Source organism: Taudactylus pleione, unplaced genomic scaffold, assembly GCF_031769625.1.
Source record: "Taudactylus pleione unplaced genomic scaffold, aTauple2 ptg000203l, whole genome shotgun sequence".
NCBI lineage: Eukaryota > Metazoa > Chordata > Amphibia > Anura > Myobatrachidae > Taudactylus > Taudactylus pleione.
In genome coordinates this window covers 11,769,685-11,785,146 of record NW_028284605.1, presented here as the reverse complement: position 1 = coordinate 11,785,146, position 15,462 = coordinate 11,769,685, and the positions used below count along the sequence as shown (strand labels likewise).

The window sequence follows — 15,462 nt, the reverse complement described above, 5'->3', positions numbered from 1 at the left end:
AAATGTGATGAAAGCACAAAAATTTAGTTGCAGACATGCATGTCAAAATATCGAGCTCTTAAAAATAGAAAAAAACATGGCACAATAGGAGAATACACTGAGCCAAGTTCAATATGGTTTGAAACAAATATTAGTCAATGTTAGGCTACCGGGGGGGGGGGGGGGGGGGGGGGGGGGAGGAGGGGGGGTTAGGGTAAGGCACTAGAGAGAGGGTTATGGTTAGGGATTGGGGTTAAGGGGCAAAATACCTACTAGAACGCCATTCCATAAGATGACACATATGACTGCCGGGGTCCAGGAGATACCGTTAGAGCAGCTGCAGCCGTCAAGATGCTAGGCCACCAGGGACAATATGTCGACAGTCTAACTCGTCAACATTTCATCAGTGTCTGTGATGGATAACGACATGTTCAGTGTTGACATCATGGCAGTGTCGACATTTTCATGTCGATATTATGTCGACATATCATAATATACCCTCCCCTAGGATGTGGTCACAAACTGTACTGGCAATGCCATTGTAAAATACATAGCCATACAAGGGCTGTTTCTTAGATGGATGCAGTAGCGTCCGAGTCTGCGTCTACTGGCGGTGGCCCATCGGCGACTTTATGCAAATGTTGCTACAAAGCCATTCCCTGGTGTACATCCAAGCATCCAAATGTGCAAGGGCTGAGATGCCTACTGTCAATGTGCGTACACTCTGAAGTACAGACTGGGGCATCTTCAGACGCACCATCGGTCGCACCATCGAAACTTGCACCTGCCCTAGGGCAGGTGCAGTTCCCCATGCGAGCATGGCCTCCTATGTGAGCAGCTGAGCGCCTGCATACACCACCACTTTCACTGACACTCCCAAAACACTCCCATAACGCAAACATGAAACAGGCCATCTCCGTGTGTGCGCTACGCCACCTCTCTCTCACCGCCCAGAAGTGCCCACTACAATTTCAACACAATTTTGGGAATGTGCGTCTCAGTCGCAACTGCACTTCTACAAAACAGAAGGGGAACTGGTATAATACAAGTAGAATATATCAAGCTTCTTGAGAACAATAACATTGTATGAATTCGTTTTTGTAGGTTTCTTACATTTTTAGCATTTAAGGAGCAAGTTCAGAGATGTTTTAGGACTTAAGTTATAGCTACTAATTTTGGTCTAGGATTAGGTCCAGGGTTAGAATTCAATTTAGATTCATACTTTGTACTTGGTCTAATGTTAGACAACAAATAAGCATTAGGGGCCTTTGTATAAATAATTAATGTTAACAATTGTTAACAGTCCATCTGGCGTCAGACTTTTTCATTACAAAAATGTCTCTTCTATATACTATCTGTAACTTGCAGGGACGGTGGTAGCGATAGTCGCTGTCCCTGAGAGTTACATCACAGCCACATCGGAGGATTTTCTGAAATATTCCTCCTGGGAATATGACATTGCACATACGCAGTGGGCCTGATTCAGAGCCGGATGCTCTGAAAGAGCGCTCGCTCTGAATCAGGGCGTTTTTCTTTTGTGTGCGGCCTCATGGCTGCTCGCTTAGCTGTGGGTGTCCACCCACAGCTATTGCGAGCGGCCAGGTGATGGTCTCGACCATCGCGACCATCGGGGCTTGTGGTAGGGTCTCGTTCCCGCAAGCCCCAGTGAGCTTCTGTCTCTTAATAGAGCCGGAAGCTCACCACTGACATCACTCGTGATGTCAGTGGGGCCGCCCCCAAACGGCAGGCGTTCCGTCGGGAACGCCTCCATTTGGCCAGCCAGCCCCCCTGCCCGCCTCCAAAACGAGGCGAGCTGTCGATCAACATCGACAGCCGCCCCCTTTTGGTGCAAGACCCGGAGCGACGGAGCGCCCATCGCAAGCCGGGTCTCGCGCATGCGCATGTCGGAGCCGGCTCCGGCGTGTGCATGCGCAGTGGCCATGCGCTCGCGAGCGGGTCTGAATCAGGCCCACTGTCAGATTCCTGTACAGGAAGGAGGATGCAGGAGGGTGATTGTAAAATCCCTCTCCTGTAACGGTGCCCATTCACTAGACGATTAAGTTGAGCGATTGAACGATAACGATCGTTCAATTGTTTGCAAAAATGTCTACAATGACCAGAGATGCGCGTGCCCGCTGGTCGTTTAGACATCTATCATCGTGCAAACATGCTGGTCAACCTGACAATAACATCAGGTTGAGCATGTTTGCAGATGATTGATGAGCCTGCACTGAACGACTGCTCGTTCAGTGCAGGCTCATCACAGACTGAAAAACGACTGCACGATTACAATGTCGTAATCGTGGAGTTTTCATGTCTGCTAGTGGATGGGCACCTTAAGAATGCATAAAGCAGTTTACTCCATCCATAGGCATAGAGCAGTTTACGCCATCTGAGGATGGCATAAACCAACAGGGCCAAACTCCAAAAAGCTTTGCTTCGCTTTTCGGAGTTTGGTACATAGGGGTCAGACCATGGTTTCCATTGATAATAATGGGGACTGCGGTCTGCAGCGCTAATTAGCTTTTTGCAGGAGATTTCTGTGAAAGCTCCTGCATCAGGCTATAAGTACATAGAGGGGGAACATGAAATTGTGCAGGAACTGCGGTTTCTGCATAATTTTATGAAAAATGGGCTTAACAGTTAGATAATAACGTTGGTACTAGTATTTGAGGCCTGTGCTTTGGGTTATTTTTTTTTATTATTTTATTTTTTCTATTTAAACTAATTTGCCAGCATCTTATATCCTGTTGGAGAGGTTTATCTGGGACAAATGATTAACCTTACAAGTTGGCATCATCTCTAAAGGGTCCTGATTTGGTGCAGATCGCAACTGCGATCGCAATAAGGATTATGCACAGAGGGTCTCATTCAGACCCGCTCGCGAGCGCAGGACGCTCGCAAGCGGATCGATGGTACCCAAATGCGCATGCGCACGACGGAGGCTGCTCCGTCGTGCGCATGCGCGAGACCCGGCGAGCGACGGGGAAGCCGTCGCTCGGGGTCTCGCACCAAAGGGGGCGTGCTGTCGATGGTGAGTGACAGCACACCCCCTTTGGTGGGCGTGCCGGGGGCGTGGCTGCCCAGACGGAGGCGTTCCCATGGGAACGCCTAGCGTCTGGGTCCGGCCCCACTGACATCACTAGTGATGTCAGTGGGAGTGATTTTGGCTCTGATAGAGCCCAAATCACCGCAGGGTCTCGTCGCAAGCTCGATGGTCGCGATGGTCTTGACCATCGCGACCATCATCATGGACGCTCGCATAAGCTGTGGGTGGTAACCCACAGCTATGCGAGCGTCCTGGAGGACGCACCAAAAAAAAAAAAAAACGCCCTGATTCAGAGCGAGCGCTCATTCAGAGCGTCCGGCTCTGAATCAGGCCCAGAGTCCCACTGCGAAGATATGGTAATGATTGCGATCGCAATGCCATACGCAGCCTAACATAAGGACGCCCCCTTTACCTTACACACATCCGTAACACTTAGCAAGACTGCAAAAACATCGGTAATATTGACATTTGCAGCCTCACTCACACTTGCACAAGCTCTGACCTTACTCAGAAATTGCTAACCTTATCGCACGCAGTGAGTACACAAGCTGCGTATGGCATCGCAGTGGCTAATTTATGCACGCCCCTGTAACGGCGTTCAAATGCACTGGCACTCCTGCGTTTTGCCAACCACCCCCCCCCCCCCCCCCCCGCCACCACCCCCAAATGGTACTTCCTGTCAATAACTCTGCGCTGGGTCTGCTTCTCAAATCCAGTCCTCTGGACACACTGGCAAAGCATGTTTTCTATATCTCCTTGCTGGAGCACAGGTGTATTCATTATTGACTGACACATTTTAAAATATCCACAGGTGGAGCTAATTATTTCCCTTGTGATTCTTTGAGGAGACCTGGAAAACATACACTGTTAGTGTGCCTCGAGGACTGGACTTACAGCATACTGAGGGTCAAGTTATGCCATAAAACAAGGGCAATGTGGTTTCCTGTGCCCTATAGTAGAGCCCCATTGATAATCTACTGCTGCAAACTATCCAAAATACAAAGTTGTGTAACAGATTCAATTATTTTCTTGGGTTTTCAACCAGGAGAGGGCAATGGTGACAGCTGTCACCATCTTCAATTGGCCACACTTCACCCGGATTCACCTTATGTATACTGGGTTGGTAACATGATTGCTGTCAATGATAATATTTTATTTTTAACTGTGACAAAGATGAATATCAGGAGTTTTCTTATCTACAACCCACCAATCCGCACACACATACACACCACTTCCCATCTCTGCAAACTTCACCTACAGGCTACAGAGAATTTTGGTTACACCACCATAATCTGATGTAAACAAATTCATTTTATATCCTTCAAAATCTGATCCTGTTTTTTATCTTTTAGCCTACCATAGACTAAAAGAAAAAATACTCTTTAACTGCAAATGAACATTGTATTTTTATTTTATGGACCAAACTTGTGGGACATGGCCTACAATATCTGAAGTATCATTCTCCTTAAGATGGGTATACTCTTGTTGATATATTGTTTGTTCGATGGACAAACGACATATCGCAAGTGCATCGGCGGGTGTGTACACCCGATATGTCTGTGTACAATGTAATTCACAGATATATCAGGTCGGTCTTGCAACACAGCCGATGCCGATAAGTCTGAAAAACATATTGGTGCATCTGCATATGGGCAACCCACCGACCACCTGTACACTGGCTGCAGGGACCGCCGACACTGACATCGCAACTGGACGGCCAAATTTAAATGCCTGCCAAGTTGTGATGTAAGGCCAGACATATCAATCGGCCGATTGGTAAGTGTGTATAGCCTGCTAATCGGCCGCTTGGACAATTGACCAGTCTCCTGAGTGTGTACCCAGGATTAGTCTGCAGTCCACTGTTTTTCTGGATTCTAAGTTGGACTGGCAGAGTTACCAGTGGAACTCTAACAAATGTCTGCACTTATTAATATTATATCCAAATGTGGGCTGGTAATACATTTAGAAGCCTATTTATCAAATAATATTTGCGGGATGTTTAAGTATGTTTAAGTATCCCTCAGATGTACTATGGGAGGACTGCAGCAGATACCTCCATCGCCCAAATCACCCCCTGTTCCAACAACCAACGTCCGCTCATGTGCAGTGTGCGCCATGGACCAAAACCAGGAAGAAGTGTGATATATTTACGTTATCACACTGCTACCAGCCCATCGCTAGGATGGGCTCTTGTCTCCTTGCAAGAGCATTTTAGTTAATGTGCGTGAAGATATTCATCTTCACTTTGCAAATTTCTTTAAATAATATTAATTGCATCGGCATTAAAATTGCTAAAAAAAATATGACACATTATAAATATGACCCTTTATATGGAGATCGGAATAAAGAAAAAATATCAGAAAAAATATTTTTGAGGGAAAAAATATTTGAATAATTGTTGTAGATTATTTTCCATTAGATAAAGAAAAGATACTTGATCTAACTAAGAACTCGGGAGAACTCTGGATGAGCAGAGAACGTATTTCTACTTAACAGCCAATACACTACAAAATCAGCTACAACTGTTATTTCATTCTTACAGTATTTGGATCACAAATTAAGCAATGACTGCTAACAAAGCCTTTAGATACACAAATTACTTTTATTTTTTACTTTTTATATTTAATTGTAATGGAAGTGGAAACAAACTCACGTTTTACCATTTTTATTTAAACTTTTTCAGAATTTTTTTTAAAACACTTTCATGCATACCTGTTTTATACAAAGTTATTCACATTTATTTAAGTCGGTGAAAAATAAACTAAAGATCCTCTAAAACATGCTTTACATTTTACACATACATTCACAGGGATTCATGTTTTGTGTTCTGGACCAGTCAGTAAGAAGCACTAATGAAAAGTAACAGGATTTATGATGATGCTGTTTTTCCACTTCAACTAAATACTGCAATGCAAACATACTGAAATAACTTTCCTGCCATGCTGCTGGTCACTGTAAACAGTACATTGCTTTAAGAGTCATCACTGAGCCATGTATAACCAGCTGCAAGTCTGATGTGTGTTAAACTACTGCATGCATATACACAACCACTTTATTTTGGGTCATACTCACCATTTTGCCAGAATCCATGTTTCCCGTTAGATATCCTGCAGGTCACTGGAAGACCCCCTTGCTGCTGCTGTATACAAGCTCTAGCAGTAATCAGGATGCTTGCAGCAACATTATCACACAGTGCACTCAGGGCTACAAATGACCATAGATAGGAAGAGCAACTATCAGACAGTCTGCCTAGGGGGCAGGGATACAAACTTAACACACAGAGGAGCTAAGAGGATTTAGATAAAATCAGTTAAAGATGCATCAACACATAGACTGGGGCTGGGCACAGACATGGGGGTAAACAACTGCATTAATAACAGGACTTAGGCAGGCAGATGAAGAGAGGGGGGTGGGCACCAAGTGATGCAGAGAGGGTGCTCCAGAACCACCCATACAAAAAGCTGAGTGTAAGTAAATAGCATCAAATAGAAAGTGTTAGAAGCAGCAATGGACAGATGGCACTGAGGCAGTTACACACAGCAGGGAGGGCACAGACCGAGAGGGGTGGGTGGGGGGTGTTCAGTGCAGACTGGCAGATCGATGCAAAGAGAGACACACACTGTGTACAGGGAGCCAGCAGCCAGAGAGGGAGCTCTCAGTCTCTTCCACATCCAGACCATGAAGGGAACAAAGGGATGGTGGCTGGGACAGGGCACTGCACAGACCACCAGGCTCATCCAGCAAGTGGTCTCTGGTCAGACTGCCTGGCAGCATCAGGCGGCCAACTCTCTTCCTGCTGCTGAGAGTGAGACAGAGAGCGAGAGGGGGGAAAGGCAGAGAGACAGCCCCCAGAGAGGAGGAGCACATGATGGAGAGAGGGGAAGAGCCCCAGGATGGGAGGGGAGGACTGTGGAATCATGGAAGCCCCCCATCTCTGGCCAGCAGGCTGTAGAGGATTGGTCTGGGCATGTGTCTATCTCCCTTATTAGAATAAGAATAGATGTCTATTGTGCTGGCTGGAGCGGGAGGAGAGAGATGCACGTTCATGTCCTGCTCATAGACCTGCCAGACTCCTATCCCGTTAGCCGGGAATAGAAATAACACAGTGCACACTACTCAGTCAGGGGTCGTCTGGTATCTTCCAAGGTGATCATCATTACTATATTATAGGGAGGAGAGATGCAAAACAATGTATCCAAGTCCAACATGTCCCATTTGTGTAACCCCTTGGGCACCGGTGGCCTGCGCAATGCTCACTTTCTCCTCGAGAGCCAATGACACAGAACAGAGAAACGCCCCAGTAATGCCATCTGCTACATTACGCCAGCATGTGTGATGCCAGCTCAATCACACAAGCTCATTCACAGATAGCATGCTGTATGCCGCATGAGAGAGTATATATATATAATATATATATATATATTATTTTTATAAACACATATATACATACATATATATATATATTATATATATATATATATATATATATATATATATATATATATATATATATATATATACACACACACACACAGGTTGCTGTAGCATAAATTTTTTTTACTTCTTTTCCTACTAAATAATTGGTTGTATAAATACCTTTGCTGAGTCTGAACAAGACATGACAACTCACTGTAGAGAGCTATTAGCCCCCGGGGTCTTCAGTAAAATTGCAGGTCTGACACAGCAGCAGTGGCAAACGTGCTAGACACAAGGGCCCGTATTCAATTTGAGGCAAAAAGTCCGTATCCGCTAAACTTTTTCGCCGATGACGTCATTTTCGCCTGTGTTGCTTTTACCCCGTATTCAATTTGAAAGACTTTCCGCCTAGGCGGAAATGTAGTAGGTGAAAAAGTTTCGCCTATGAATAGCAGGCGGAAAAAAGTGCAGCATTGGAGTTTTGGGGTGCAACGTTGCGGGAACCCCCTGCAGCCTTCAGACAGTCCCCTCAAAGGTAAACGGTGTCAAAAAAATAAAAAAAAACACTTAAGGACACCCCAAAAAATTACTTTAAAAAAGGGGGCGGAAAAAAAAGTTGGGGTACAAAGTTAAAAACTAGCGAACTTGACTCTGGGGGGGTCCCCAAGTATGCCCCAGGTGTTTTTTTGATTGCAGGTGCTTGCGGCAGGTGGATTTTTCACAATTTTTTCAACTTCACTTTAGCAACTTTTAAATATGCTGACCCCCATTTTCAAGTACCCCAAATTTGAATACTATTCTGCACCACATATAGAAAAACGCTATTTAGCAGCTATTGAGCTAGTTTAAACACACCAAATACCTTCAGCAAGCCAAATCGGGGGTAACCATAGCTAACCCCCATGTCAGAGCATCTTTTGGGGGGTGTCGGACTGATTTCCACAAATCTGACAGTACTTTCCGCCTGTTCAAGTTTCGCCGGGTCCCGTTTTCACGTGCTTTCAAATTGAATACAGGGTAAAGCGGGCTCATGGTTTGTTATCAGCATGGAGGAGTTACCAAACAATGTTTACTTTCCTTAAAAGGACACTGAGGCTGATTCATTGTTATACGCAGTAACACAGCCACTGCGTCTTTGTACGCATCGGCAGGGCCATAACAGGGCTTAATAGTGCCCTGTGCCGGCTCCGCCCCCTTTGTGCATGAGATCATAACCTTGTGCATCAGGGGTAGGGCCACTAGCACCCAGAAGTGCAGCAGTGTCTGAGCATATTCAAGATGCTACAGGCAGCTGTACACACGGCAGAGTGCCTGCCAAATGAAGCTACGGGTGGCATTGCAGGCACTAGGGATAGCCATTGGTGGCTTTCCATAGATGGTCACAATCGATGGCCCCATTGGTGATGGCCATTGAGCAAAAACCCATCTGTGGTGAACCATCAATGATTTGCACCACTCGATGGCCACTGCTGCTGGGTGCACACGGGCCAATAACAAATGGGGGGGGGGTCTAAGCTCTGTGTCAGTGAGAAAAAGAAAAACCCATTGGGCTCCAATTTTCCATCGATGGTGGAGAACCATTGGCTCTCTGCCATCATTGGCAAAACCATCGGCCAATGGTAGTTAAACATCAACGAGCTATCAATGGTTGATGGCCATACCTACCAGGCACCCTGCTAGCCAGAAGCAAGAGTCGTGGGGCAGAGAAGGTGTGTGGCGGCGCCGGCACCAGTCACACATCCCTAGTTACAGCCCTTTGCAGCAACTCGGCTGATATATGTAAATTCCACATTCCCTGCAGCCAAAATAAAAAGATGCATTTGCACCCCTTTGCATTGCAACATGGTTGGTTTGTTGCAAATTGTATATTTTACTCTTTTTTATTTGCTCCTGTCTGAATCATACCCATAGTCAGGGGTTAAAGTGGGCCGGAATGGGGCGGAACCGCGCTCCGTCAGTTCTATTTGGAGACGGAACCAGTTCTACTTCCTCAGACTCACCTCAGCCCGGAGCAGGGAAGCTCCATTTGCCGGGCGCCCGCTGAGATTTTGTTACCAGCAGGCGCCCGACTCTCTCCCCACAGCGCCAGCCGGAGGCTGGAGCTCACTCTTGAGCTCCGGCTTCTGGCTCCCCCCACGGGCACTATGGGAGAGACGTCATGACGTCTCTCCCATAGTTCAACGGAGCAGCCAGGCAGACCGGAGGCTGCAGATGCAGGAGCAGGTAAGCATTGTTTTTGTTTTTTTGTGTAAGCGGCTTCATATTGGGGGCATTACTATTGGGGGAATTTTACTCAGGGGGCATTACTATTGGGGGCACCACTCCTGGGGTCACTGCATAAGGGGCACCACTACTGTGGTCACTAAATAAGGGACACTACCACTGTGGGCACTGCATAAGGGGCACCACCATTACTGGGGGAACTGCTTAAGGGGATTACCACTACTGGGGGAACTGCTTAAGGGGCACCACTACTGGGGGTACCACTACTAGGGTTACTGCATAAGGGGCACTACCACTACTGTGGGCACTGCATAAGGGCCACTACCACTACTGGGGAACTGCATAAGGGGCACCACTACTAGGGGCACTGCATAAGGGGCACCACTACAATAGGCATTGAATAAGGGGCACTACTGCTGTGGGCATTATGTGAAAGGTGCACTACTGCTGTGGGCATTGTATAAGGGGTTCTGCTACTGTGGGCATTATGTCTATTAGGGGCACTACTACTGTGGGCATTGTGTATAAAGGACACAAATGTGGGCATTGTGTAAAAGGGGCACTGCTGTGTGTCATACATGAATAAGGGACACTACTATGTGACGTAATGTGAATCAAGGGTGAATAAAGATTGTGCTACTGTGTGGCGTAATTTGAATTGGAAATACTATTGTGTGACCACGCCCTATTTTTCGGCACGCGCAGTATGTCCCTTTTTAAAAAAAGAAAAAAACAGGGGGGGGGGAGTTCCACCACTTCTCTAGGACCACTTTAAGCACTGCCCATAGTAGTCAACATTGTTTAATTTACATGTAAGCATTGGATAATGGGCCTGATTCAGACCCGCTCGCGAGCGCATGTGAAAAACACACACATAACATGGCACATAAAAAAAAATGTATACCAATTCACAAAAAAAGATTTTTGGGATTCTAAACATTTGACTATATGGCAATAAATATTTATTGAAGTTAACCGATCAGGGTTACTATAATAAATTAACCCTAAAGATATTGGAAGATTATTAGTGGATTGTGTTTAGGATATTATGAGATCATTTTCTGCACATCTCTTCTTTCTCTTTTAATATTACACGTATGCTGGGTACACGCTATGCGATATATCGTTCAATCAGCCGACAAAGCACACATTGCATGGTGCATATGTACAGTACTTGTGCACACCTGATATGCTTGTGAACTAGGTCGGCCCTGCAGCACAGCCGTTGCCGATATATTTTGTACATATTTCGGTACATTTGCATGTGTGTACAAGCGACGCACCGAACACCTGTACACAGGTTGCAGGGACAGCCAACACTGACATCTCAACTGGGCAGGTAAAATTTAAATGCCCGTCCAGTTGTGATGTCGGGCCAGCCATATCGAGCGGCTGATTGGTAATAGTCATTGGCTTACAAATCGGCTGTTTGTTTGGCGGATCTGTAGGTCAGTGGACAAGACGGCCAGGTGTGTACCTAGCTTTACTGTTGTTTTAATAATGTACAGTTTTGCTTTTAAACTGATGTAATAAAGTTATACATTTCTATAGTTATTCATACTGAAGAGTGGCCAGAAAATCAATAGTCACTTTCCTTCCATGGTTCATCTGTAGGAAGATTCTTTGCTGTAAGGGGTGGATGCAGTGTCAGGCACAAGCAAAATCAAAGATAATAATGGAAAAGGGGCCCACTTCAAAGAAATAACCTAACCAATAAAGAATAAAAAGAGGAGAGAGTGGCTGCCTTAAAGGCAAATTGCCCTGAAGTGAAGGAAACAGAATTCCTCCTGAAGTACAGACGATAGAGAAACTTGTTAAGGGCTTTTTCACACCATTAAATTATCAGCCAATGCACCAGCTCTTACTTGAGAAAATACTTTTGTAAAGCTGCTTCCCCAGATTTTAAAGGAACAACACAGAAACCTGGGACAGACAGACATACATACATACATACATACATACCATCTACAACTTTCCCAGAGCATTGTTTATATCAATTTGGTTTCAACTGGAAAAACATATTTTTTCTATTATTATTATTCATCGTTATCTTTAATGTAAATGTTCTTGTCATACAAACATGAGGAACATGGCAATTTGTAACAAATTACATTATTGCTCTCCTTGAAATATTACTGAAAAATTGATAAACATTGTGTTTATTATGCTGGGTTCATGAATTAAGTAATTCAGAACATGACTTCTGAACTTTTGGGGAGATTTAGCATATCTTGGTAAGAGATAAAGTGGAGAGAGATCAAGTACCAACCAATCAGCTCATAACTGTCATTATTCAAACACAGACTGTAAAGTGACAGTTAGGAGCTGATTGGTTAGTAATTTTTGCCTCTCCACGTATCTCTCTCCAAGCTTTAAATCTGCCCCACTGTGATATAAAAAAAAGCCAAGAGTCAGAGTTACAGACACTGTTGTAGCCTACTGTACGTCCAACACTCTGCCCAGCCTCCAGCCTGCTTCTCTACTAACAGCAAGCATGCAGACTGTACAGATAAAACAATCCTACAGGGGAGTTGTATCAAACCTTCAAAATAAATAAAGTGGAGAAGTTGTCCACAGCCACCAATCAGCTTCTGTCATTTATCTAGCACAGTATATAAAGTGACAGTTATGCTGGGTACACACTGGACGATATATCTGTGAACGACGTCATTCACAGATATATTTGTGTTGTCTGTGCATCATGTTAGAAGCGACATATCTGGGCACTAGACTCTAATGCCCAGAGTCTTCTGATGCTGCGGTTGGCAGTCAGACGCGTCAGTCTTCTGTCGGCTGCCGGGGAGAGAGAAGGGTATCCCGTACGGGCAGTGAACATGGGCCCCCTCCTTTCTTAATATGCCCCAGACCAGTGACAATGATAAGTGGCGATAAGAAATTATAATTATCTGGTCTCCTGTTAAATGTGTCACTATGCAGGATGAGTTGTGTGATACAGAGAATGACTGACACTTCTATGATTTTTTAATTATATTTGTATTATAAAAGTATAGACTAAGAGATTGGAGGGGTCAGGAATAGAAAGGGCAGGAGTCTAAAGTAAATGTTGAAATGACCCCTAATTAAAATGTTTAGATTTGCCATGGGTTAGTAGTCGGAGGCTGAGCCACTTGGAGGCTTGGCCGAGCAGCTCCTCCTCCCGGCGCACTACTCAACTGAATGTCATGTCGCACATCCTGAGGGAGGCTGGAAGACGCTGGAGCAGCCAAGAGGTCGATGCCAGGAGCCGGATGCCATCAGCAAGGTGGTCATATGTGCTTTAAATGCCATGGCTGATTTTTAGTCCCAGTCCAGTCCTGCATCTCCTTCATGTGTGCTGCTGCTACCTCATATAGCCAATGCTGGGCCCTACCTCATTCATTCATGGCTGCCCCTCCACCGAATACTGACAGCAAAGAAAACAGTACAAATAAACAGTGGGGGTCATTCAGACCCGCTCGCGAGCGCAGGACGCTCGCAAGCGGGTCGATGTTACCCCAATGCGCATGCGCACGACGGAGGGAGCTCCGTCGTGCGCATGCGCGAGACCCGGACAGGGACAGCCAAGCTGTCGCTCCGGGTCTCGCACCTAAGGGGGCGTGCTGTCGATGGTGACTGACAGCACGCCCCCTTTGGTGGGCGTGCCGGGGGTGTGGCTGCCAGACGGAGGCGTTCCCATGGGAACGCCTACCGTCTGGGTCCGGCCCCACTGACATCATTAGTGATGTCAGTGGGAGTGATTTTGGCTCTGATAGAGCCAAAATCACTCCAGGGCTTGCGGTCACCGAGACCCTACTGCAGGGTCTCGTCGCAAGCCCGATGGTCGCGATGGTCTTGACCATCGCGACCATCTTTTTGGCCGCTCGCATATGCTGTGGGTGGTCACCCACAGCTATGCGAGCGGCCAGGGGGCCGCTCCATTTATAGGTAGGAGGGCACTGACTCAGAGCGAGCGCTCTGGTCAGAGCGTCCGGCTCTGAATCAGGCCCAGTGTGCGTGCTCACTCCGGGTGGTAAAATTCCATCCTGGCTACACCACTGGCTGTATGTAGAGATCTCTGTCAGCCCTTCCATGTTGGCTTTTATTTTCCAAACTATTAAAGTGCAAACCAACAATGCAAATGCTTATTTGTAATACAGTAACTTTTGCACAAATGTACCTGGATTTGAATGCCAATGAGTGCAGAGTTAGCACCAGCAAACAGCAGAAGCATCTCAGCAACGTTTCACTCTGAGAATGGATCCAGTGGACAGACACTCCTGTGTTTTTCAGACCCCCCCTGTCACCACTCCCAAACGCTGACAGCCTTTCACTCACTCTGCCATGGATTCCGCTGTGCGTCCATGGTCACAATGCGACCGCTGCGCACGCCCAGTGTGGCTTATACCCATGTGCAATGGCAATCAATTGCTTGATCTGCGTGCGTAATTGCCTTTGTGTCTATCTTTGAATCAGGCCTGTAGTCATTATGTCGTATTTCAGAATGTCGACATTTGAACGTCGACATTGTCTAAATGTCAACATTGAAAGTGTCAACATTCACAATGTCGACATGGACATAATGTCGACATGGTCATGATGTCATCACTGTGAATGTCAACAGTCACAATGTTGACAGTGCATGTCACTGTTAGGTTTAGGGTTAGGCTACAGTTAGGGTTATGGTTAGAGCTCTAACACTGGAAAAACGCTATGTCCTCATGCCGACTATCAACATGTACAATATTGACATTTTGACCATGACGACATTGTACATATGTTGACATAAAGGAAAATGATGACATTCAGACAATGTCGACATTCTGGTGTCGACATTACATACTACAGGTGTATCAAGTTTAATTTTCTTAAAGCAGATGCTAGCACCATGACCAGTGCATACATCTAGGAAGACAAATAGGTACATTATCACAGAAACTTTAGCAGTTTGCAGATTACCCTTACTGATGTTTTATGTATGTATGCATGTATTTATGTAGAGAAAATGAATGCTACTACATGTATATGTGTATATACATGTGTGAGGGCTTTAAGTTATACAGACAATGTTTGGGGTTAACTGTCATTGCATGTTATTTACATGTTTGTGGACTGGAGATGAGCACCCCAGCACAGAAGTGTGACACCTAATACACCCATTCCAAACATCCTCTTCCATTTAATCTAATACTAAAAAAATAAATCTTTGACTTCTTCTTCCACTTCTTTTACAAAACCATCCGACCCACCAAATATATGGTGTTCTTAGCTCTTAAAAGAGTTATTGAAAGTTTGTTTTCAAGGCACTTATATTCATTTCATTAATTCATTTATGTTCTTCTCAGAGGTGACTCTGAAGATGTAGAGTAAAGCTGGCCACACATATAAAGATGATCTGTCCAACCAGCCAACTAGTTAATTGGTTGGAATGAAAATCTGGTAAGGTATGAAAGCAAATGACAATCAGCAATTTGCTCCCAAACGCCAGAAAATGGACAAAAACTGTTGTTTGAACAAATTGTTTAGGTCAAACATTTAACAAACTTGTCTAACGGCCATTTTCATCTGTTTTCTGGCATTTAGGAGCAAATTGCTGATCATCAGTTACTCCCATACATTCCCAGATTTTCATTCCAACCAATCAGCTAGTTGGCTGGTTGGACAGATAATCTTTAGATGTGTGACCAGCTTTCAGTCTAACTAGACTGTCTCTCCCAAGGGGAATGTTATACATGTAGCTCTACTGTACTGAATTTGCATGTGAACGCACTTGATACACCTCTTCAGTGGTACTGTAAGTAGCAGCAAGTGCAAATTAC

General features: G+C 45.3%; 1 protein-coding gene across 1 annotated transcript in view; it reads right to left on the bottom strand.

Annotated features, from left to right (window-relative positions):
- Positions 1-15,462, bottom strand: part of HIP1 (huntingtin interacting protein 1) — a 200,502-nt gene that overhangs the window by 135,982 nt on the left and 49,058 nt on the right. The window lies entirely within an intron of this gene.